Source organism: Schistocerca gregaria, chromosome X (genome assembly GCF_023897955.1).
Source record: "Schistocerca gregaria isolate iqSchGreg1 chromosome X, iqSchGreg1.2, whole genome shotgun sequence".
NCBI classification, from domain to species: Eukaryota; Metazoa; Arthropoda; class Insecta; order Orthoptera; family Acrididae; genus Schistocerca; species Schistocerca gregaria.
This window is the reverse complement of record NC_064931.1, coordinates 569,471,802-569,499,070: the sequence shown is the minus strand read 5'-3', so window position 1 is coordinate 569,499,070 and position 27,269 is coordinate 569,471,802. Positions and strand designations below refer to the sequence as shown.

Sequence of the window (27,269 nt, the reverse complement as noted above, 5' to 3'; positions counted from 1 at the left end):
TGTTTGGGTTATAAAACAAAACTGTGTTTTGCTAAAGGCGGACCCTATCCATAAACATATATAAGGTTATACCACTTAATGCGTAGACTGCGACAGCATTTTGAATTTTTAAATTCAGTCAATAATTACTCGAAAAATTGAAAATCGAACATTTGTTGCCTGTGGAAAGCATTAGATAGTCATCCTGTAACATGTAGTCGGTGTCGGGACAGTTCCTTAGTACTATACAGGGAGACTGGAAAAAATGTTTACGAACTGACATGGCACATCGGGCATACAACAAGGACTAGTAATCACATAGGAACCGGAGATCGCAAAGGCCATCCGGTGCTACTAAATGGCGTTGCAGTTATTTAGCCACATGCTTCAAATGGACGCTCACTATTGGAGATGTTCAGAGTTTGTTCTAGATGCATCGAGACACGCCTGACATCGACGCTGTCAGGAAGACAGCCTGCTGCAGTAACAATCCTACCCACTAGGTCCTCCAGCGATGTAACAGGTGTTTCATACATAAGGTCCTTCAAATACCTACACAGGAAAAAATTTCTTGGATGCAGATCGGGTGATCGTGGTGAACATGCGACTGGCCCGCTGCGACCAATCCAGCGGCCGGGAGAGGTTGGCTGCGGATGAGGCCTTACTTGTCTGTTCAAATGCGCGGGGGTTCCGTCGTGCTGAACTATAATGGGTGAGCAGCTCGTGGTAGTGCGGTAGCGTTCTCGCTTCCCACGCCCGGGTTCCCGGGTTCGATTCCCGGCGGGGTCAGGGATTCTCTCTGCCTCGTGATGACTGGGTGTTGTGTGGTGTCCTTAGGTTAGTTAGGTTTAAGTAGTTCTAAGGTCTAGGGGACTGATGACCATAGATGGTAAGTCCCAAAGTGCTCAGAGCCATTTGAACCTTTTTTTTTTTTTTTTAACTCGAATGCGGCGACTAATAGGCATGAGAACACCATTCAGCTTGTCCAGTAGAACCTCTCGCAGCAACACGAGCGTGCGACCATCGAGTCAATACAGGAGAACGTACAGTCCAATTAAAAATTATCAGACGACGCCAGCCCTTAAGGCACTTCAGCGTCCTCTCGTGGCGTTTGTGACACCCGGTTCCTATGCTATTACTGATCCTTGTTGTGTGTCCGATGTGCCGTGTCAGTTTGTAAACGTTTTTGTTAATCACCCCATACATACCGGCTCCTATCAAGGTTTCTGGGAAGTTTCCCTTGGTTGTCACATGCGTAAGTGCTACAACTGAAAATCTCCTCCCACATTTTCTGAACTGGAACACACACTGCTCCACTCCCACGCCTCCTGATAAGAACCGGGCTCTTCAAAGGGTCCTATCTGTGACAACATGCTCCAGCCTTCGGGGTTGAGAATGAGAAGTTCACAAAAAAATAAAAAAAAGCTTGAATGCAAACTCCGACAACTATTAGGCAGAAACTTTTCTTTCTGGACAAGTGCGCGTTTTGCAACAGTTTCAAATATATTAATTTGTGTAGATGACAAGAGAGCTCATTGAAACGACAATAAATAAAGAACAGCTGAATGGAGTTTTATGCTGTCTCTCCGCCAGACGTGGTACATAGCCGTATCTGCGCCATAAAGCGCGCAATAACGGAGTGGCGCCTCACACACAGTACAGGCAGTCACCTCACCACTTTGTGCTTCCACTCCAGGACTTTCAAATAGGCCATGCATCGCCCAACAGTTACGTCTGCCTCGACAGAGAGCTGAAATCTCGGAAATATCTTATGCATCCGCCAAATAGTTCACTTGAGGACATTCATGCGGCGATTCAAGCGACTGCACGCTAACACACTGCCACTTATAGATAAAACTCAGCTATCGCCCAACACTCCATAGCAGTCAAAGCCGCAATAGTCACCAGGTGCCTACAAGTTATCTGCAGCGGCGACCAGTCTAGTCGTCCTACAGTTACGCGGATTATTTAACATTTCTTACGTGATGGATAACGTGTTTACTATTTTAGAGACTGAACTTAAACACTCTGAACTTCAGTTAGAAATAATCAGCTGTGTTGGGTTAGATTACGTTCGTCAGTGCCACGCTTCTCACAAAGCTAAAGTTGATTATATATTTTTTGATGTATATCCTTATATTAAACTATTATTATTATTATTTTATTCCGTGTATTGCACCCCATAATTCTATTGTAGGGTTATTGCCCTGTGAAGAGAGAGACCATCTACTTACGTGTGTATGTGGCAGGGGATTCACTTCCTGCAACCTTTGTGATGGTCATCTACCTTATGTGTACGCAACTGTTTAATACATTCTTCAAAGAACAGTGCAACACTTAACTACTACATGCACAACGGATGCGACGCAGTCCACTAGAGTCATTTGTAATTTGAAGACACCAACCTGTTAGTAGGACGCTAGTTGTTGAAAACAATTTCATCGATTCCTGTCGCGTCATCTATTCGCTGACTGTAGCAATAATTTACATACAGGCACGGTGTTCAGAAGGTTCAGGCACGGATAGCCACGTTACAACTTGTCTATAGACATGGTGTCCTTGCTATTTCACGTCCTTTTGCCGCTGAAGTAGGTGATTTCATCCTGTAAGACAACGTTCGACCACGAAGGATTCATATCGTCAACAAGTACCTTCCACAGTAATGTATTCAGCGTATGGAGCTGTCATCTCCATTTTCTGATCTGAATCGTATAGAAGCAGCTTGAAGGGTTCACGAGCGTAGTGTCAGATGGTATAGTCTTCGCTAAAAAATATTTCTACGTGCCTCTTTAAGTACGACTGTGCCTTTTAAGAAGTTATAACGTCGGGAAAACCTCAAACAAACACACAAAAGTTAGTGTATGTTTTGTTGCTTGTAGGATTTTGCCACGGGCGTAGTCGAGTTGAGGAGCTTCACAAGAATAACATCATCCGATTCTTATGAACTACAAAGACCCCATCATTAACACCATCGTAGATTATTGTTTGTGCTGTATTGCTGCGTGGCGTAAGCAAACTATGCCAGCTACCACATCCATTTGATTTGCTTCATGAAAGTTACATCTGAAAAAATCATATGTCCGGAACTATGCTCCTATGCTTATTTATATCGTGTTACGTAGCTTACAATTCGGTTATTTTCAGTAACTTCGACAAATAACTATGATTTTTCACTGATTTGTAAAAATCTGAGGGTGGAGGACCTCAAAAGCTGTAACAACGTTTACATTGTGTCAGATTAAGCATTACGTTAGCTCACCTCACCTCCCCCGTTCCATAGACGCCACACAATATAGCGCACGTACCCGCGTCGAGAGACTAATAGAAGTTGATGAGCAATTTTACCCTCACAGCTCGCCGGTCGTGTGGGCCTTCACAAATTGGCGGGATAAGTACGCTGCTGGCGTCACGTTCTCGCAGATAACCCGCCACGGAGACGTGATGACAACTGTCGTGACAGTGAGTGGTGAAAAAAAGAGAGATTAGGAGTTAATATCCAACAGCGATGGAACAAGAGCTCCGACAGGGGAAGGATTTCGGCTGTGTCTTTTTCAGTGACACCATCGGAGCATTTGCGGTTTAGTGAAACAACTAAAAATCCAAATGTGCATAGTAGCGCGGGGAACTGAACACCGTCCTCCCAATTGAGCGGCCAGTATCCTACCACTACGCTATTTTGCTAAGTGAGCCTACCCGAGAACGCTGTCATTCTCCAAAACTCACTTTAATTAACCATAAGAGAAAGAAAGGAATCGTACATCTTTATAAGTCTTAGTTTGTTATACTATAGTGCGATTTGCAATATCCGACTTTTCACAGATTGCCTATGAGGAAATTCTATCCCAGGATGATTTTACCAATATACAATCGGACATGGAACTTCGTGGCAGATCAAAACTGTGTGCCGGATCGAGACTCGATCTCGGGATCTTTGCCTTTCGCGGGCAAGTGCTCTACCATCTGAGCTACCCAAGCACGACTCACGCCCCGTCCTCACAGCTTTACTTCCCTCAGTACCTCGTTTCCGACCTTCCAAACTTTCCGGAGTGCGGAGTGAAAATCTCATTCTGGAAGCATCCCACAGGCTGTGGCTAAGCCTGTAAAGTTTGGAAGGTACGAGACGAGGTACTGGTGGAAGTAAAGCTGTGAGGACGGGGCGTGAGTCGTGCTTGGGTAGCTCAGATGGTAGAGCACTTGCCCGCGAAAGGCCAAGGTCCCGAGTTCGAGTCTCGGTTCGGTACACAGTTTTGATCTGCCAGGAAGTTTCATATCAGCGCACACTCCGCTGCCCGAGTGAAAATCTCATTCTGGATCCAATCAGACCTCAAAAAAAAAAAAAAAAAAAAAAATATATATATATATATATATATAGTCTAGTGTAAGGACTGACAATTAAGTCTTAATGTAGAGAAATGCAAGATACACACTTAACGAAACAATAGGGTGGTATCTCTGACTACAAGATTGTAAAGTACAGCTGAAATCAGTTATGTCTTACAACTCATTGGGAGCCACGAAGTGTGGAGATGAAGTGGAACGCCTTCATAGGCTCAACTGCTGGTAAATCAACTGGCACTTATTTCTTGGTACGATATTGGAAAACAGCAGTCATTCTACAAAAAGAGACTGCATCCAAAAACTTTTCCATTGAAGATTAGTAAGCTCTCATTTTGCCGAGGATGATGTACAACTATCGTGTAGGTATGCTGTGGAATGTTGCTTTAAAAAGTGAAAAACTGGCAGCATAGCCAAGAGAACATTATACTTTCAGAGTCTTGTTTGGGTGGTTAAAGAACTTTGAGAAATCGTAACTGGCAAATACCTAAAATAAGATGTCGTACGTATCGCGCGGGCTAGCTCTGAGCACTATAGGACCTAACATCTTAGGTCATCAGTCCCCTAGAACTCAGAACTACTTAAACCTAACTAACCTAAGGACACCACACACATCCATGCTCGAGGCAGGATTCGAACCTGCGACCGTAGCAGTCCTACGGTTCCAGACTGCAGCGCCCAGAACCGCTCGGCCACCGCGGCCGGCGTATTGCGCGGGCTTTGAACTAAACTGCAAGAACTGTGTGTAAGCAACAACAAATCATCTTCGGCCTACGTATTGATTGTGTACAGATATTGCAGACAAAATACGCAAACAACAACTCTCACAGAGGCGCACAAGCAGTTTTCCTTCCGATGCTTCACCCGTGAGTGCAACGTCCGAAATCAAAACAGGTGTGACACAAAGGGATAGATATCAGCGTCACTAAGTTTAGTTCGAGGACAAGTGATTAAACTAACGATAGAAACACCTGCAGAAGTCTCCAAAAGAAAATTCACCTTCATTATGTGGCATTTATTGATTACATTTCTATCTTCTCCATTAAGAGACCACAGGCAAGCTAATCTGTACAGAAACTATGAAACAGCACTACTACTGGGCTCCAGATTTCCTATCGGCAGACGCATAGTATGGGATGGGATGGATTAAATCTAACTTCAATTATCAATCTTCGATTACCATATTCGGGAAAATCTCTGAAGCGAACAAATTTAAGCACGTGGGAAAAACTATAAAGATAATACAGTGTCACCTGGCACAGATAAAGCAAAAAATTTTTAGGAAAACTGATCAAAGGGAAATTATGACTATGTAAACACAAGTGTTGAAACAAATGCTCTTTACACACCTGAAACTATGATAATTGGAGGCAGGTCCCATTACAAAGCATTTGAAGACAAAGGAAGAGGCCGGCCGAAGTGGCCGAGCGGTTCTAAGCGCTACAGTCTGGAACCGCGCGACCGCTACGGTCGCACGTTCGAATCCTGCCTCGGGCATGGATGTGTGTGATATCCTTAGGTTAGTTAGGTTTAAGTAGTTCTAAGTTCTAGGGGACTGATGACCTCAAAAGTTAAGTACCATAGTGCTCAGAGCCATTTGAACCATTTTTGAACAAAGGAAAACTCTCAAAAACTATAAACAAAACTCGAATTTGGAAGAAAAAGGAATCACAGAAGATCTGCAAGTTACAGCAAAAATCAGATACCATCAGGAAACGGTGATTATAGTTTTACGGTCAGCTATGCGGAGCGGACAATAGGTTCATAATGAAAATTCTAATCTTAGCCTTATCTATCGAAAACCATAGCCAGCGGCTAACGGATGTTGTTGAATACTTAAAGAAATAAATTGTATTTCGTGAAGAAATCATTTAAACGAAACTAAATTCGAAACCCTAATTCACAAACACAAATTTTCTGTTAAGTCGACCCGACAAAATTCAGAATGGGCAGAAGAACGTAAAAAGAAACAGTGGAGAAATGTTGGGGAGGGAGGGAGGGAAGAGAAAAGTTTTAAGTTCGAGTGTGCTCCTTATGTGAGCACAACCAATTTAAAAATTGATGCATCCTCTGTTACACACTTAATAGCGAGTCGCATAGTACAGATACAGACACACTTTACACTACATAGGTGGCGCACCCAATCTACGAATTGAGACGACGACACGTTTTCGATGTGGACAGCCAGTGGCCGACCGGGCAGCGCCATTGCCGTCTTTTTGCGGCGCTGCAGACGCCGGAGGAGGCTGTGCCTGCCCTTGGCGGGTCATCGACCGCGCGCAGCGCTGCGCCGATCGGCGCCGCCGCCCACACGGGCCGCCCCGATTTATTAAGCGCACATCGCGCTCCGCTTGCCACGCATAATTGTGTATACATAGTGTCTCATTACGCCGACTAACGCTGGAAATGCAAAGCAGAGGTAGTAGGAGCGTTTCTCGTTGCAGACGGGGGAAAAGGTCAGAGTAAAGAAGACGCCCATTTAATAACATCGTCGTTAGTATTTGGGAAGTTAGTCAGGAGGACAAGCCCGATTGGCACACTGAAGGAACCATCACTCCATTCTGCTGCAAGTGATTTAGGGAAATGACGAAAAGTTAATCAGGGTGCTTGGGCGCTGATGAGAACACCCGACATCCGAATACCAACACACTGTCTTCAGGGTCTCCCGCAGACGGCAACTGTCTTACGCCGGCTATACACAAGCGACTTTATGGTAGGGTTTCGAACTTCTCCAACGCCCATAAAAAGGACACCAATGGTATTTCTAAATTTTTACCCCTTGAAGTTGTTTTATAAAGGGAAGGACATGCACAATGTAGTAGCCAGGAAAATACACGCGCGGGATTAGCCGAGCGGTCTCAGGGGGCTGCAGTCATGGACTGTGCGGCTGTTCCCGGCGGAGGTTCGAGTCCTCCCTCGGGCATGGGTGTGTGTTTGTTCTAAGGATAATTTAGGCTAAGTAGTATGTAAGCTTAGGGACTGATTACCTTAGCAGTTACGTCCCTTAAGATTTCACACACATTTGAACATTTTTTTGAAAACTACACTAAATTAACGTAAACAGCAAAATAACTGATTATTACTCTTTTCACAGCCACTACGTTACCTCAATGCATTTTTGTGCAGATATGTGGACGAATGTTTTTCAAATCGCTTTCTCTCGCGCGCAATTATACCTCTTTTACAGCTTAGGCATATGATCTTGAACGAAGTATTATTGACATGCGCTGGCTATTTCTTTTCTCGTCCTCCTAAAACATGGTCGTTTATCTTTCTTAGGGGATTAATCAGACGTCATTACTTCGATGTTAACTGTATTCGTAAACAAACAAGTGATTTTCAGTGCCAACCGCTTAGGTCTACTGACTACAGGTAATCGCCGAAGTTTCGGAACTGCAGTAAGTATTGACTCATTTAAATAAAGCATCGTTCTTTGTTGTCTAATGTTTTGAAACTGCAGAGCATTTTTTGGATATACATAGACTTTAGTTACTTTGACTATTGACTTAGACAAATGAAAACAAATGTACTGTCTAAAAATAAATAATGTGATTTATTAGACAGTGATACCGATATACGTATTTTAAGACAAATTCATATGTAAATACCAATCAGTGATATATATAGGCCCAACGGTGATACAGTTTCGGCAAATGAGTTACACGAATAACACAAATTAGCGAAAAATAGTTAAATGCTGCATTTTAGTCTTTCGTGCAAGGCCCATAGGGCATAGTACTGAACTCTAAAATACAGGAAATACACTGGACGGTTAGTAGCCCTGCTTTCTGGTCACAATCGACTGCTCGTAGTAGGTGCGCGGCACTCGCCGTCGTGTAAATCAGACACCAAACACGTCGCGAGTGGTGCAGGTACGCCCGTATTAGATGTGAAACTGTGACTGTTTAAGACTGGCCTAAAGGACAACATGTTCTTAATCTTTATTTCATTGCTTGCTTTGTTTTGTTACACATTGCAGTCTTTGCACTAGGCTTTGATATGTTTACCACTATTGTCCCACAAGAGACCAAACTTTTAATCGTAAAAAGATATTTGGATGTTATGTTATTTCGGGACATACAAAGCGTGAGCATAAATAAGAACGTCAACAGACAAAAGTATTGAATGAGAACCGTTTACGCAATGAGAAAATAAGAACTAAGAATGAATTTCATTATTTTATTATTTGGCAGTTATAAATACACTATACGATCAAAAGTATCCGGACACCTGGCTGAAAATGACAAGCCTTCCTGACAGATGCTGGAACCAGTTCTCTGAAGGGATGATGTGGGTGAAAAAAATTTATGCTCACGACCGGACGATAAGCTTCCTGCATCATTCGCCACTCAGACATGATGGCGGGTTCGACTCATCAACGGCACTATTTTATCCCACGTAAACATCCTCCACTTGAGACTAACAATGCCTGAATGCTGCCCATTTGGCAAGTTGTATACGTAAGGGTTTACGTGTTTTAAGAAGAAATCGTACCCTGACATTAGCGCTTACCACCATGTACCGCGACCGATCGAACATCTTTTTCCACGCTCTAGAGGCGATGTGTGTGTGTCCACGCTAATCTCTATCTCTGGTCTGTTACATTGGGGGGGGGGGGGGGGGACTAGAGATTAAAAAAGGGAATGAGGGAAGAGGATGGGGGTGGTTTCTGTACACTGTCAAAGAAGATGGTTCTTGATTGGAAGGCTGATGATGATTACCCTGTGGAGTGACTTCCTGAAATCTTACACTATCTTCTAAAGATCACTTGAGACTAAATAATCCTCATTTGTAACATATACCGTATTCCTTTCTCTGCACAGTAATGCTGTCGCAAGACGTAGGTACGCGCAGCTCTTTATTCCCTGCGTCCTCGCCAAGAAATTCAGTTTGTACATTATGTTAGCGAGTAGCGGAACCGTCAACTCTCTTCAGCTTTCACTCTTGCGTGCACCAAACGTCTTGCGTGGAGCTACAGCTTACGGCTCTTCCTTCCCCAGAATCTTACAATCTTGACACCACCACTTAAGATTCTTCTGAAATAAGAAGGGAGGAGAGAATGCTATCTGATCGACACGTTATTCGTGTAATGTCTGAGGGGTTGAAATGAAAATTTCAGGAATCATCGAGATACGGATGTCCTTTATCTGACTGTCAATGTGCTTTCCATGAATATTAGTGAGACCGACATAATGGCGACAGTAAATAGATTTGAAACTCACAGGACGAGTCATTTGTCAAAGCGTGACAGGGACGCAGAAAGGCGACGAAAATCTTAAAGGCTCGACTTCATTATTGCTGAAGCTGTGTAAGCTCGTGCAGAACCTTCTGCAGACCACAGTTCAGCACACAGTGTTGATTATAGGGTGACAAAGAAGCAACAGAGAAGAACTATGGCGACTCAGATTTGTCCCGCCGTAATGGACTCGGTGGATTCCTTTCGTAGCAACAGGTAGAGATGAATATTTTAAGGGGCGTGCAACGTTAATACCTTCGGAAATACGCTGAGAGACCAATTTTAAAGCAGTATCGAGAGTGTCCCCATATACAATACAGTCTATCCTTGATTAATCTTAATTTGAATGAAGGTGACGTGCCTGCGGCTCTATACACACAAAATGTTATTCATTGGTTAGCGATTGTCTAAAGTTAACTCATTAACTTCGGTGAACTCTGACTTCTGGTGAAAGCAGAGAAACTACAGCGTCAGAAAACGCTGACACGCTATACTGGTTTCCGAATAAAAAAATACTACACACTGACGTATGCAGCTTCAGGCTACCAGTACGGGAAATAATCATCTCGTTCATCGCATGAGATCTTTATTCCTCCTTTTCTTTTAATCGTATTTTGCATTAAACTTGCAAGCGCGTTACACCCATCGCATAAGACCATGCGTCAAAGCATTAAAATGTTTAAGCCCACATTCAGGTTGAGGTGGATAGCTACCTATCAACAGCAGTAATAGAAGTAGCTACATTAAACCATCGATGCACGGTACCCATTAATACACGAAGGTGACAAAAGTCGTGGGATACCTCGTTTTTCCCGGCGTAGTGCAGCAACTCTACGTGGCATGGGTTCAACAAGTCTTTGGAAGTCCACTACGGAAATGTTGAGCCATGCTGCCTACACACCCGTCCGTAGCTGAAAAAGTGTTGCCGGTGCACCTTTGATTATGTCCTATAAATGTTCGAAGGGATTCGTGTCGGGCGACCTGGGAGGCCAAATCACTCGTTCGAATTGTCGATAAAGTTCTTCAAACCAGTTGTGAACAATTACTGGCCTGGTGACCTGACGTACTGTCAACCGTAATAATTCCATCGTTTGGGAAAATGAAGTCAATGAATCGCTGCAAATACTCCAAAAGTAGCCCAAAGTAACCATTTCCAGCCAATGAGCGGTACAGTTGGACCAGAGGATCCCGTCATTTTCGTGTAAACACATCCCACACTATTATGGAGCCACCAGCAGCTTGCGCAGTGCATTCTTGACAACTTGGGTCCTGCGCCACACACTAACGCCAGTATCAGTTCTTACAGACTGAAATCGAGACTTCTGAGCAGGCCACGGTTTTCCATTCTTCTAGGGTCCAAAAGATTTAGCCAGGAGAGGCGCTGCAGTCGATGTCGCGCTTTTACTAAAGGCACTCTCATCGGTCGTCTGCTGCCATAGCCCATTAACGCCATATTTCGCTGCCCTGTCACAACGGATATGTTCTTCGTACGACTCACATTGATTTCTGCGGTTATTTCAAGCAGTGTTTGTCTGATAGCACTGACAGCTCTACACAAACGCCACTACTCTCGGCCGTTAAGTGAAGACCGTCAGCCACGGCGTTACCCGTGGTGAGAAGAGAAGCCTGAAATTTAGTATCCTGGTTACATTATTGACACTGTAGATATTGAATATTGAATTCCCTAACTATTTCCGAAATGGAATATCCCACGCATGTAGCTTCAACTACCATTCCGCTTTGAGCGTTAATTCTCGTCTTGAGACCATATTTACGTAGGAAATCTTCCCACCCGAATTACCTGAGTACGAAGGACAGCTACTCCGATGCACTGCCCTTTTTATCTTGTGTACGTGATACTATCGCCATCAGTATATGTGTATGTCGGTATTCCATGACTTGTCACTTCAGTATATTAGGTCTCATTGGTCCACGTGACTGAATTTGTCGATTTCTTCAGTTCTACGTCTGTATTCGCTCAAGCACAACGAGAAATAGAATGTGTTTCAAACTTTAGGTGGATTTTTAAGCGGAATGTTTGTTTATGAAAGCAGCATATGCTGGTTATCTCCATACAGGAAAGGCAGGACTGTTCGTACTTCTACGGAACTAATTGCTGTGGCGTATTAGTGCATTTACTTTTGATCTTCAACTGTGTCTTTACACTGCGAGAAGATTCGTTAAATTCTTTCAGCTCTGTGGCAGTTTACTACAGACGCGCATGTATGCTCCACCGTAAAATGCCGTGTACTACTCTTAGTTTTAACACTAGAGAAACCAGACTGGTGCTGCAAGCTGCGCAGGAGCTCCGCCGGTTTTACCAGCCGGCGTGGCTAAAAAACGACAGTAATAAACTGCTCCTCCATTCCACTGAGTTAATGTTGCGAACCTCTTGTCACGGAGTAAGGACACAGCTGAAGATCGGAAAACAGCAGTGCACTAACGTGTTATGACGAACAGGTTCCAAAGGAGAATGCAGTCAAGCCTTGATTCGTACCTTTATGCGTGGCTATCTGCGCACTTTACGCGCTGATGGGTCCCTCGCTGCCATCGCCCCTGGAACAAGGAAAACGTCACAATTAACATCAACGCCGCAATTAAAAAAAAAAAAAACTTTTTGCCATCCATAGACTGAGGTGCAGAGTTTTCAGGAGCTCGACCGAGGGCTTCAGTGTTGAAAAAGGCTGTTGAGAATGAAGCTAATGTTTGCACGTAATGGGTAGAGGTGACGCCAGTATCTTTTTAAGCAGTTTCAGTATTTATAAGTACATTCGCATTTGCAAAGGCAGGAAATGTCAGTCTCTTCTGTCTCGCCCGGAAGGGTAACTTCTTTACGAGACAATATTTCAGTGAATTTTGCGGACCTGCTAAAAGAAATCAGTAGAAAGGTTTATTTGAAAGGGTAATGTTAAAGATAATGCGATGAGACGATTGTCTGTAAACTGTGAAAGCAATGTTAACTTAACCAGTTGAGCAAGAAATTGCAAACTGGAATTAAAGATCAACAATTACTGCCAAAATTTTTGTAACCTGCTCTTCTTGACAAGCTATCTGACATACAGCGATTCTAATCGCTAGTTCGACAAGAGAGAGACCGAGCAGCAAACGTCGTCCGCTGACAGCTCTCCAGAGTGTCTTGTGCACCTCTAAGACGTCATGACATTGCCGTTACAACCAATAGCACTCAATATAACCCTTGCAGGTTGTAGCTTTCCCACTATGTTCCCAGTTCCATCTGTGAATGAATGATACCGATAACTTAACAAGTCTGGCACTAAGTTTGCAGGACAACTGTCTACGGTAATTTATCCAACTTTTTCGTACCTCAAGTCAACACTGCCATTACACAGTTATATGGTAATCAGTTTCAGAATAACATTTGCTGACTGAAATGTTTTATTCTTTCGTTGCAGTCTCTAAACAATGGACTGCCGTTCGTGGTTTCGGATTTCTCCTCCTCGACTCCAGACATCATTGATATCTTTCTGTGCTGGTTCTGAAATCTTCAGTCTCTTCTAGTTTCTCCGCTATAGGTGAGATATCCCGTATGTAAGTCTATGTCGGATATAAAGGTTGGGTGTGGTTACATTGACAACTTAAAAGATCCGAGGTTCGAGCTCCAGGCCGTCCTAGGCTCACTTATTGGTTCTTTCAACTCAATGACATTTATTTGTGAAAAATGCTAATCCATACCGTCGTTCGCACGCCAAGTGCCAACGTACGTAACTAGCTCGGTAGATAAAATCAGTTCAATGGTCAGAGGAAACCGAGGGCATACTACCTCCAATAGAGTTCGCCCAGTTAAGACCTGCGGCGTATAAACCAACCTTCGGCTTGAAGAGTTTTACTTTCATAAAGGCTAGGGCGTATATATTTCCCGACTATCTTTCTTTCCACCTTGAATGACATCATACTCCATTTGTCACGGTGTTTATCATATTCCACATGGCTTCTGCCTTCTTTCTTTCTTCGGGCTGTCTCTCAGACCCCTTTGGTCATCCTATCTGTTTCCACCCTCATCACAAGGCCAGCCAGTATTATCAACATGATGTTTGCTGATACTTTCGTCATGGTAGGTATCTTCCGCTGAGGCTATCACAACTCTTGTCTTTAAACTTCTTACTCTAATTGCTCAACGCCCTCTCTTCGAAGCTCTTTCGTCTCAGCCGGTCTTAACCATGTACGTCACTGTTTTCGTGTAGTTTTTCGTTGTCGCAAATTTCTACATTTTATTGTCCACTTCACAAGTCATCAAACAAACCGTTATCTTCTACATCCATTCGTATCAGCTCATTGCTTTTCTTTCTCCCCGCTACACATTTACTCACGGATTTAAATTCGTTCACTTTCCCGTCCGGTGTTTCCACCTTCAGTATATTCAGCAATGTTCTAAGATATACTTTATTTGGAGCTGTTTTATTCAAACTGACAAACTATTTTTCCCATCTCCTATAAGAGAACTTGCTGTCCGCAAAGTGCAGGGTCATCGGTCCCTCGTTCCGATTAAAATAATTCCACAAAGCTGCTTCCTTAAGCAATCGCAAACATTTTCTGTGAATGGATTAACCGCCTTGTCTCACAGGGTGATGAATGTGGGTTGTGGCGATTACTTTTAAAATAATAAACAGCTTACATTTCTTCCCTTTGTCTCTTTTTTTCATTTGACTGCTCCTTACAGGTAAATACGTGCGCTGGAGTAACCTATTACTGAAACAAGCACTTCTGATCAAATACAAAAAACCTATCGCAGAAAGAACGGTGGCTAATATACACACTGAAACTCAAACTTCTTGATGCGTTACATTCCGAGAAGCGCCGCCTTGATCGAAGATAGATGATTCATGCGTCGGTCTGCCTGGTAGTAGGACTGCAAACCGCGACGCAGCTTGGCGACTGGCTTCACACATACAGGTGAACCCTGCTCCATTCGTCTTGTCGGAAGCTGCCCCAAATTAAGCATGGAATTTCTTGCCACTACAAAAGTGAATCCTTCCTTGAGTTCCATTTTATCCTATCTATCCATAAGAAAAAGGTACCAACGCGGAAATCGGGCTGTGAGAAGTTTTCTTCTTTCACGCATTGCGTCGTGTGATTTTTAACTCACTACATAATACGACAGAGAGCTGTCGTCTACAACTTCGGGCTTTAATGAAGCAATAAACAGATGAAAACCTTCCGCAGTGCAATGGCAGACACAAACAAAAAAAATTTCTGCTATAGGTAATACTTGGAATACTTTGTAGACATCAAGTTGAGCGGCAATAAAAACATGGCAGTAAAACAGCAACATCATTGGAGGCAAATCACGGTTAGTTTAACATTTCGTTAAAGACTTGTCAGTCATTTGCATTAAATGCTGCTGTTACTTTTATAGTTTAATGTAGCGTGCACAAGAAAATCGATAACAGACAGTACTCAAGACTAAATCAGACTTTCAGTCTGCAGCGAGGTGCACGCTGTAATAAAACGAGGTTTAAAACTGTGTGCTAACCACAACTAATCGGGACCTTTGCTTTCGTGGGGAACGAGCATCTCTGAAGATCCCTCTTCCTCCCGCCTCTCCCCATTTGAGCACATCACGGCCCTATTCAAAGCTTCAGCCAGTAATTACCTCTTCCTTCCTACCGAACTCTGCAGAAATGTCTTTACATACCTTGCTTGGTTAGCAATCCTGCAAGACAAGTAATGGTTCTGCAATAGTCTTACGAAGACCTGATTTCGAGATCCAGGCCGAAACCATTGTGAACTGTTCCAAGTTTGTTTTAAATTCATTGATAAAAATGGCTTATTCTTACTTCCTGCAGTATTAGTATTTTTCCCAGACTTATTTCATCTTTAATGAGGAAGGCACATTGAACTGTGCTCTGGACTAAGAGAAAAGGTTTTTTTATACATGTATGAATCACAGATTTTAACAATTCATGTCTTAATTATTTAAACTCACTAAATCACATTTTAATAAGATGAGGTATAACAGTTCAATCCGGAAAACTTTATACCTAACGAGAGGAACAAATGTTGTAGAAAGAAATAATGTACCTCTTACAATAGAACACACGTGGCGTGAAGTATATGGCGCAAAGAAATAGAAACATGAGGACCTGGAAATATAGGACTAATCCCTCTACATTTGCAGAAAACCTTGGAGAAGATAATCACAAGCCGATCACTAGCTGGGAAGACATGAAAATCGTAAGAATGAAACATAGGAACTTTTCAAGTACACCAAACCAAAGCAGAAACTTAACTAATGCACGTGACAACTCACTTTTTACGTTGACAGAAATAACACAGAATCTCCAGTTGTGGAGCTCAATGTATCCCTTTCCCCTCACTGCCCCCTGGATCCCTTCAAATGATCTTTACCCTCATTACATTTCTCGAAACACCCACCGTCCCTGCTCACATAAAGCAATGACAGCTCCACATTTCTACAACTCCCTCCCTCCTATCCTCTAAGTTCACTGAACTACTGTCGTAACAAAAAATTCCCTCCGACAAATATGTTATTCCCTCTCCCTCCCTCGCCTAGTTCTATAGATTCTAATAATGAACAATAGTTGTGGAGATGCCATCAAAAGACAACTATTTTAAATGATGAGCCCATCATCAGTGAAGTCTTCTTACCACATAGTATGGACAGAACACCTTCTGAAACAGCACGAATACGAAAGCTTCAAAGATTGATTTATGCAAATAAGACGAACCATTTTAAATCTACGATTAAAAAATGATTCAAATGGCTCTGAGCACTACGGGACTTAACATCTGAGGCCATCAGTCCCCTCGACTTCGCACTACTTAAACCTAACTAAACTAAGGACATCACACACATCCATGCCCGAGGCAGGATTTGAACCTACGACCGTAGCAGCAGCGGAGTGAAGAGCCTAGAACCGCTCTGCCGCAGCTACCGGCAACAATTAATACAGATAAAAAAAAAAAAGAAATCATACTGAATATGCCTTTCGTATGAAATGCAAAGCGCATCTCTGAATATACCAATACCGCAGCACGAAAATGGCATTTTGCTCATAAACGAAAGTTCATATAAATGAAAAGCGCTAGTTCATTTTTGTTATACAGTATTATTTTTGTTGTATCAACCGATTTTCGGCTTACAAGTCAATAAAATGTCTAAAGATGACCTTGAAAGCCGAAAAACTTAACACAATGAAAGTAATACTGTAGAACAAAAGCAAACTAGCCCTTTTCATTTTTACATTTATTATAATGTTGTTCTACCAAGAACCGATGGAAGAGTCAGTTAACTTGAGTTCATATAGCTACTGCAGAAAATGGCCACTCCAAAGAACTTTTTACTTGTTGTAGTATGAATGGATCGAAAGAATCGGAATTTGCTCGGCGTAAGTATCGTTTCAGCACTCATCTGGAGCTTAACTAAGAATGGCAAACTCGAAGCGTCTCGCTCGCGCCAACTGATTTAGTTCAGGTTACTTGGCAGCGCGTCCGATGCTGTGACAACAGCCGTATCGACATTCGTTTCATCAAAGTGAAATAATCTTCTCGAACCTACTTGCATTTCGCCAGACGTTCTTAAAACTGCCTCTGTCTCCTCGCTGCTGTCATCGACATTACTATTAGTCTGCTACTGCGACTGTCGTGGTGCAACCGGCTCCAGGGCCATAATACAAGCTGTGTGATCCAGCCCAGTCAGTTGTCACGACAGACCAAAGAGGAGAAATACAAGTAAAAATGTTAGGGGGGGGGGGGAGGAGGAAAGGCGGGAGGGAGAGGGGAGACTGTAAAAACTGGCCCTACAGCCGGCGGTGCGCCTGGGTACGCAGGACTGCGCAACGCGCGGGTTACGTTCCTTGTTTATCACACGTATTAGCGACTGCCGAGCGACACCACCGAGAGCCTTGCCCTGCATGATGAAAGCTTCCCAACTCCCAGTAAGGAACTGTCACAGATCTTCAGCTATCACCACCCTCTATCAAGACCTACATCCAATTAGCACTTTCCTTCTCTAACGACGTTACCGAACAAAAATTCACATGTCGGATTGATGAAGGAAAAACAGTTCCACGCATGGGGAAGGAATTCACTTGACATGTGCTAACAGTACACAATGCGCACTAGCTATCGCGCAACGACTGACAGCAAACGAATAATTTCAAATGGTAGGTACGCCTGGGACAGCGTGCGTAATCAATGTTTCAAAACGCAGCGCTGGGGCTCATACCTAGGATTCTATTTGTAATTGGAAGATAGCGTGAAGCGTTTTAGGTAGCCCTTGGGCTAGGGACACCGAGTACCCAACAGAACGACCGCCGTGTTATTGTAACTATCCTACAGTACAGGGCCAAAGTTTGAATAAGACACACTTCCTCCAGCTTAGGGATATGGAGCAAATCGGGCGGTTTTTTTTTTTTTTTTGCATTAGATGTGGTCTACGGTGCACCTTCAGGTATTTACATAGGCACTATTTAGTTCATGGATGGTTCACGAGATAAAAGGAAAAATATGGTCTCTGGGTACAGAAACCGAGCCACTGATTCCAAGACGACTACGCACAGCAAAAGGCTGTAACTTCTACGACATATTTCTAAGGTCCTATCTCTAACAATGATGAAAATTTTCCTGATAACCTTAGTCTTTTCCGAGAACAAGTGTTCGAAGTTACCCTACTTGTACTCACAAAATATATGTACAATGTTCAAAGCGAGGCATGGGGGGCATAGCACAGAGAAATATGCCGTCAAGTGTCTCCATTATTATCAGGAGGCTTCTGGGAACCCCGAGGTATACTGAGACATATGCAAAATTTCTGTCCCCGTAAAATCCGTTCTGAGGTGTAAAATTAGTTTTGCGTTATTTCAGTTTCGCCTAAATAAACTATCAGAATTTTAGGTTTGCTGTGGTAGGAGAAAGAAGGGAACCAGCGGAAAAATGCTTCTATCGGAGCACAAAAAAGGCGAATATGTTCATGTTTATTAGAAGACACACTGGAAAGTCGTGTACTGGCTGCCCCAGTCTACCTTCCTTAGTACCTTCAAAAATCTGCCCAAAACTTTTGGCATAAAAACGTATTAGCGCTTTTTTATGATGAGAGAGGAGGCAGTGGGGAAGAGACGGGTAAAGTAATAAACAATGGAAGGAGACATTGCTAGCGGGTGGAGCCGTGACACGGGGGCGAGAGAGAGAGAGAGAGAGAGAGAGAGAGAGAGAGAGAGAGAGAGAGAGAGAGAGTTGGGCGCAAATGGAGCAAACGGATATGAGCAACTTACAGCGATGAAGTAGTGGGTGTGGGCGAATTACAGTTAGGATGTCTTGTGGGAGTGAGGTGAGTTGCGTGTTAAAAAGACGCAAATATGTTCGCATGCCAAAATTTTTGGAAAATTTTTAACGATGCTGAAGAGGGCAGAATGAGGCAGCTTGTACCTTTTTTAATTCAGAGCCTTTTAAACAGAAGTATATTCGTCTGCGTCCCGATAGCACGATTTCTCTGCTGGTTTCCACTATGTTTCAATCATTGATCTTGACCAGATGGTGTGCAGTTGAGGTGAGCGCGAGTAGACGAAGAGGTTCTATTTCCTTTCACTACGTGATCAGTGGGCACGCATTGGAGTCAATCACACTCATCAATTATCTACGAATATCTGCCGGGAACATGTTAAGACTCCAATTTATTGAGAGACCTTCAGGGATGTGTAGTTCACGCACGAAACAAAGAGCTCATTCACAAAACCATACTTCAACAAATTGTGTGTTACTATTAGGACACAGTCTATAAAACTATTTTAGGTTAGCAAGATAAACCATGTGTGTTGTGTAAACAATCTCAGATCAGCAAAATTTCGTGGATCAATTTGCAGTCGTCAGTTCGCAGGCTAGTAAAACAACAAAAGAATGTATTTCGTTTTGCACAAATAGAAGTTGAAAAGAAAGTAATAGAGAAGTATTAGTTAGCTCCCTCACACTGCTGAAGTTCGAAGTAATTTTTTCGATCTGTAAGTTCGGTTAAGGAGAATATCGGCGATTTAAGTACTGAGAACCGATACTGCTTCCGTGACAGTTCTTTTGGGCGAGTACGACATGGAAATTCGAACTATTTGCAGTTAACAGGTAAGTGATGGAGTTCGACATTTGCCAATAATGACTGGACATCTGTTATAAAAATGATATTCAGGCTTGAATAGCAGCAACTATAGACATCCTATTAAATTTTTATTTCCCGTATATGTGCCTACACTGCTGTGGTGACAACTGCACACGTGTTGAACATAAATAGTAAGACTATGTGAATCAATTAGCAACGTAATATTTGTCTGTCGACACAAAAAAACTGTGTTCCTGGATCAGTGGTTACGTGCTGGTCTATGGTGCTGGAGATCCTACTTTCCATTCCAGGTCAGTCCAAAACGTTAGTATTTTCACGCGTTTCACTGCTTTCGGCTCTCGGAATGTTTGTTAATATGTAATGTGCGCAGTTAAATCGTAGTTCAGAGCTGTAGTTTCGAATATATCTGAGTGTTAGCTCCGTTCTAATGTGTGACTACGGCAAGATTGATGTCAGCTCTTGCTTAGCAGACCATGCAAATGCGTACACCTGGTTACGCTGCGTCGATAATTTCTGCACCGCTGACTAACAATCGCTAAATAATTGGACTTGTCACATGTCTGCGTTCCTCGCCTCCCATCACGATGGAAGACATTCGCATTTTCACTGTGTTCGAGGAAAGTTTTAATGTCTTTCTTGACATTAAAGCTTTTGTCTTCCTTCACTTTCGACCACTAGGGGTGATTCCTCGATTGTAACATGACTGGACGTATCAACTTGGTATTCGCTTGACGCCAGTGGGGTAAACCACAAAAAATTCAGAACGGCCCGGCATTTGAACCAACTTCTCACCTCTGTTCTTTGTTTTCGCAGTTGCGAAGCAGGTTTCGGTTATTGGAAACAAGGTAGCACTACACACTAATTGTCAGAGGTATACCGATCAGCCAAAACATTACTATTGCTCGCAACGGCGTTGGATAGCGCCTGGTGGCGTTGCGTGTATCTAACGCAGTAATAAAAGTATGTAAGCAGAGCAGACACGGCGGGAGATCATACTACCGAAGAGATGTGCTGCAGATTAGGAAACCCATTGAAATAAGCGACTTCGAGAAAGGGAAGATTATTATTATTAAGCAGAGCCTGTGGACGAGTGTGTCTGAAACGGCGAAGCTGGTCGAATGTTCACGGGCTACTGGCGTGAGCATCTACGGAAAGAGGTAGGAGGACAGTGAAACTACCACTAGGCGCTAGATGGTTGGACGTCCACCACGACTCTTCACAGAACGTGGGGTACGGAAGCTTGGTTCCGAGCACTATGGGACTCAACATCTGTGGTCGTGAGTCCCCTAGGACTTAGAACTACTTAAACCTAACTAACCTAAGGATATCACACACAACCATGCCCGAGGGAGGATTCGAACCTGCGACCGTAGCGGTCGCGCGGTTCCAGACTTTAGCGCCTAGAACCGCTCGGCCACACCGGTCGGCACGGAGGCTTGTCTGCTCTGTAAAGTAGGATTGACACCGTTAACGTACACTGTTGAACATAGAGCTCCGCAGGAGACCACCCCTCCGTGTTCACATGTTGACCCTACGACACCGTCTATTACGATTGCATTGCGCACGGGACGGACCTGTGGCAGTAACCCAAGACACGCTGACGACTGCGAACCACCTGCATCTCTTTATGCTTGATGTCTCCCGGATGGCGATGCCATCTTTCAGCATTATAATTGTCCGTGTCTCTGAGCCAGAACCGTGCTACAGTGATTTGAGGAGCATTAAATGAACTCACGTTGATGACTCTGCGACCAGATTCGCCTGATGTAAATCCTATGGAACGCATCTGGGTCGCATCACCGCGTACGCAAATCAGCGGCCAGTTATTTACGTGAATTCAATGACTTGTGCGCAAACATCTAATGCCACATACCTTCAGAAACCTACCAGCAAACCGTAGGAACCCATTAGGGAATCCGTAATGTATTTCGTTCCAAAGACGGAAACAAACAAGCGATTAAGCGGGTGGCTATATTGTTTCGGCTCCTCAGTGTCTTTGTATAAGGTTTTACCTACATGATTTGCTAAACACAAAATATACCCATTTTTGTTTTAGACCCAAATTTTAGGTTGTCGCCTAATTGAGCGTGTATCTTCATCTACAGGCATATCCCGCATTTCACTAATCCGTGCGTGGCATGGCTATCTTCATGCCATTATTAATCACTCACTCTCCCGTGTCATTCAAGTAAGCAGCCATCCATCTATTTCTTCGCGCAGACGTATGAAGACCCTGAACACTGGAGCAGCAACACTATTTTCTCGTTAATGTTTTCCGAATCAAATTAACAGCAACAATAGGCCAGCTGACGACCTAAGTATAGCCATACCCCTGTCATATCGCGCGGAACAACAGGAACAATCGTCTGACAGGGCACTTGGCATGGCGAACTGGTTTGCGACGAATTGCTGCGCCAGGGAGACCACAAGCGTGTTATTAGCCACGTTAAGTCCGCTTGCAGCCGACAATCACGTTACTCAAGCGTACCAGCAGGGCTCTCGCGGCGAGGAGAACGTGTGGCGAAAGTAGCGCAGCCTTCACATCCAGAGCGCACGCAAACGTGCATTTATATATAGAAGACCTCAGCGCAACCATCCCATGACGTGTCTTCTCTTCTACTATCAATAGATATCCCCCAACCGTCTTCCCCCCCCCCCTCCCCGCTCTCTCTCTCTCTCTCTCTCTCTCTCTCTCTCTCTCTCTCTCTCTCTCAGAATAGGAGGTATCAGGATCGAAGTCTCCCACATCATCGATACATACATTTCAGAAGGTGTCACGAAAATCTGAGTATTCGGCGATTGCGATGGAAGTACAATGACGTTTTATTAGGCACCTACAGTCCTGGACGGAACCCTGTGATGCAGCACGCCGGTGATCATCTGATCAGATTTGTGTGTATCTTACTGTGTTTCTTGAGATTCATTAGCTACATCGTGCACTGGAGTACCCTACCGCTATACGACGGCTGCACTGAGTGTTGTAGGTGACAGCTTTTGTGAACACTAGTCAGCTTCGACTGTAGCTTGGTCATGTACATCAATGACTATCACGTAACTTTGCTTAGATATCTTCCATGGTTATAAGTGAAGGTAATTTTGGATCAGTAAATGAAACACTAATGAAAGTTTAGCTTGGAACAATAAAAATACGCAACGTCATCACTACACAAAATAAATTCAAGTAAGAGAAGTGTCACTTCTGAGATTCCTCGCAGTGTTTTACAGGACTTCCTCTGACACTGTTGCTCCCTAAGCTGGGATAGGTGCACTTTCATCACAATACCCGCTACATCGATTCTGTCCTTGTTTCTGAATCATGTTTATTTGGTAACCGCAACAGTTCTTTATATAGAATAGTAATTTCACGTTGAGAACACAGAACAACGATTCAGTCGACCATTTATGCCAAAAAGTAATTACACTCCCAAATGTCACCCGTCCTTCCCGTCGCGAAGTCGAGGCTTGTTCAACGCATCGAAATTATGAGTTAGAAGACACTACACAGAGGAGCAGGAATGTGAATAAATCTGAAAGTTTTATAATGGCGATAACATTGAGGAGAAACAAGAGACGACTGTAAATGGAAATAAATGAAGTGAAAAGAGAACAAGACAAAAATAACGGGAATAGGAAAAGAAAACTTAAATGCTTTAGCCATAAATATAAGTTAATTTAACCAGAACAATGAAAGGATATTAATTGTCCTTTCTAGCGGTTGTGGAAGAATGCATCACCTATTCTAATATTTTATTTGCTTCTACAAAAGAGGAAAAGGGAGTCTTCTTTCTTCCTGTACTTTGACAGATTTTAGCTTTAAGGTTCTAACTGTCGTTACTGATAAACATACTTTAAAAAACAGTAACAATATTTAAATCTCTATCCCTTCCACGTCTTTTTGCACACGTGTATCCTAAAATCCTGTTGTAATTTTCGAAGAGTTCAATATAGCGTTTGCGAACACACGAGGAAAAGTTGCACATTACTTACACAACAGCCATGTCGCAGGAAGTTCTAGGTCGGCTACACACTTTGCGGAAGTGTTAGTACTAAACCCGAATGACAGACAGCAGTGCTATACACAAAGCGAACATTAATGAAAACGACGAACTGCAGGGACGGATTCTTAACTGGAAATGGAGGCAAAAAGGTCCTTATGAACATGTGTTCCGAAATGGACAGTGTGAATGCTACGACAACAAATCGTCCCGGGACACAACACAGAGCTGCATCGCATTCACGTCACAACAGATGTTCAAAGTGGCCGTCATGGGCTGCAATGCACATGTTCACACGTCGCACCATTTATTCCCACACTCTTTCGCACGTTCGGCCCTCTCTCCGCATAGCATCACAGGCGTCGTACAGACTCTTCAACAGCGTTTTCTCCTCAGTAACTGGTTCAGCATAACAAAGTTTTTCATATGCCCCCGGAGGAAAAAATCCAGGGAGTTTAAGCCCGGTGATCTAGTAGGCCATGCTACAGGCCCCCCTCGTCCTATCCAATCCCGGGAAAGATTATTAGGTGTCGGCAAACTGTAATGCGTAAGTGGGGTGGTGCATCGTCATGCTGAAACCACATAACCCGTTGTATTTCCAAAGGCACATTCTCATGCAGCGAAGGCAGAGTAGTCCGCAGGAAGTCCAGGTACTTTACTCCGTCGAGACGTTGTGGAATAATAACCGGTCAAAATATGTGATCGTCTAGAATCCCCGGCCACACATAGATGCTGAACCGATGCTGATCAGACGCCTCAACTATTCCCCGAAAATTGTCTGTAGCACACAGACGCCGATTACGCAGATTGGTGATGCCATTTCTGATAAAGATTGCTTCGTCGCTAAAGAGGGCGGATGACAAATCTCATAATTGTGATCGTCTGGTGCAAAAACTAACAACAAAGTCCTTCCCGCAGAGGCAAATCCGCTGCTCATAATCCTTGCACTCTTCTCAGGGGACAGGGATAGTAGCGGTTGTCATGCAGGATACGTATATTCGTATTTTTGTTTACACCTTGTTAGCGGGCCACTTGCCCGGAGCTTGTGCTAGGGTTCGTCACAATATCCTGTAGATCCTGATCCTCCAAACTCCAAATCGGGTGTACACGCAGTCCACCTCCTCCCTGCACGTTCGTCTTTCTGGAAGGACCCATGATGCACAAACGCTCAAAAAGGGGCTAGAGAGAGAGAGAGAGAGAGAGAGAGAGAGAGAGAGAGAGAGAGAGAGAGAGAGTGGTGTCACAAATCCAAAGGAGTGACATATCTAAATCAAGTGATCAAGTGTTCGTGATATTCACCAGAACGTTTTGAGTAAGAGGTAACTTCGTGAAAGGTTTGTCCCGCACACTGACTCCCGAACAAAACCAACGATAAGTGGACGCCTGTTACGACTTGACTGATATGTAAAATGCAACCAATTCTTTTCAGAAAAAGATGACCACGGATGAAGAGATTTATCAGCACGAACCTAACACACAATGACAAATGACAGTAATCCATATTAAAGGTCAACGCTTTGACGATATAAGCGACGTTCAAGCTAACATGAGTGCGGGGAGTGCGAGTTGAACAATATCCCAAAAAGGGCTTTTCCGACAGATTCATATGGTTGTACGAACGCTCTGGACGTTGCACTAGAGTGGAAATGTGTGGGGGCGGGGGGGGGGGGGGGGCGGCGGCAAGAGAGAGATAAGAGCCATGTAGAACACCTAAAGCATTAAGAGCACACACTCAACTTCTCATCTTAACTATTCTCTAGTTTTCATAAATCATGCCTTCAGACAGTACAACCAGCAGTGGTGATCGGCGGAGGGGAACACCATAAGGCGATCAGAACGTACCTTTCACTGTGCAGCTGAGAGTGCACCATTCTGAAACTTGGCAGCAGATTTAATCTGTCTGCCAGACCAATACTCAAATTCGAAACCCGTCTGGGCTAATGACGCACGACCCGCCACCCACGACTTCACTTCTTCCAGCATCCTTCTCCTACTCTGCCACCTTCACAGGTGGTGTCCCGCATGCCTTGCTGGAGTAGTACTTCAAGCATAAAGAATATAGAGGAGAAATAGCTTAGCTGGGGTCTTCGTCTGATTGCATCACGCGTGTCATTCATCCTTATAAGAGGTTCATGGATAATCCGACATGATGTATCTAGTAAACAGTGTAAAATTAACGCTTGTCCTAATAGGAATTACTAAACGCATTTTCCGAAGATTTTCACCTGTCACTGTTTCTAGACTTTTTGTGATTATACAACCAATTAGCCCCTCGATTCCAGTACTACGGGAAATTTATGTCACGAAATCGAAGTTAAATATCGTTCCTGCAGAGATCCCTAAAATGATGTGAAAAAATTATATTTTCATGGGTTTCTTTACAACTTAATTGAAAGCAATGATCAATCAGAAGCCACTTCTTTATTTGTTGATCCGATGAATTGTGCTCTTACGTCATCGAGTGTTGGAAAGAATGGGTATGAGGGGCCTCGACTACGATCCGGGATAGAAAAATTTCATGTACATCGACATACTTACTCGGCAAGTCATTGACTAGTGAATAGTTGAGTGTACCTTGTACCACTACAAGTCATTTCTTTACCTGTTCTACTCGCGAATCAAGCACGGAAAAGTAAGTCTAATGCTCCATATGAGCCATAATTTGTGGTCCTTACGCATTATCTACGTTGGCGGTAGTAGAATCGTTCTGTAATGAAATCAACATCAAAAGCCGGATCTCTAAACTTTCACAACAGTGTTCCGCGAAAGACCGTAGTCTTCCCTCCAGGGATTACCACTTTAGCTCACGAAGCATCTCCATAATATCTGCGTGCTGATCGAGCCTATCGGTAACAAATATTAGCAGCCCATTTCTGAATTGATTCTATCTCCCTTCTATCCGACCTGGTGTGGATTGCAGATAATGTAGCAGTTCTGAAGAATTGGTCACACGAGTGTTCTCTAAGAAAATAAAACTGACCACGACGAGTTGTTATGGCTGGACGTGGATGTATGCATATGACCGTACCCCGCGACGCGCACACCACGTTTACGCCCGCCACGTGATCCGCACGCAGTGCGGGCTGTGTCAGTGTGACTGGAGCAGTGGAAAGGGGAAGATGGTATTCAGAGTGGAGCAGTGGGTGTTCGCTGTGGAAAGTTACGTGACAACGAAGTCGTGGAAACGGCTTGGTCAGTTTTCTGCTCAGAACTTTGGCACCATTAAAGTGCCAGCGAAGAGTGCCATGCAACGCTTAGTCAGAAAATGGCGTCAGACGGAATCTGTTTTGAACAAGTAAAAAAACATTCCGAAACGTGACCGCATATCAGAAAATGTGCTGCAGTTCACCAGGAAAAGCTTCCGAGTCCTACCAAATCAAGCAGAAGTCTTGCACCGGCATATCACTTCGATCGTGCGGACGAATACTCCTACTTGAGATGCACATGCACTCCTCCCGAGTGTGTGTAGTTCATGCATTAAAACCAGCAGATGCTACTCAGCGCCTCCAGGTTGGTGAGTGGCTGTTTTTTATGTCTGATTATGCCTGGATTTACTTGAGTGCTTATGTCAACACACTGGATCACAGGTTATGGGCAGCGGAGAGTCCGAATAACGTCCACAAAACATCATTGCATGATC

At 43.7% G+C, this 27,269-nt stretch overlaps 1 protein-coding gene across 1 annotated transcript in view; it reads right to left on the bottom strand.

Moving 5' to 3' along the window:
• The window catches only part of LOC126298566 (uncharacterized), a 246,239-nt gene that overhangs the window by 64,630 nt on the left and 154,340 nt on the right, over nt 1–27,269 (bottom strand). Inside the window, exon 2 of the mRNA XM_049989929.1 lies at nt 12,048–12,106. The gene's annotated coding sequence lies outside the window, so the exon portion shown is untranslated. The remainder of the gene's footprint in view (nt 1–12,047; nt 12,107–27,269) is intronic.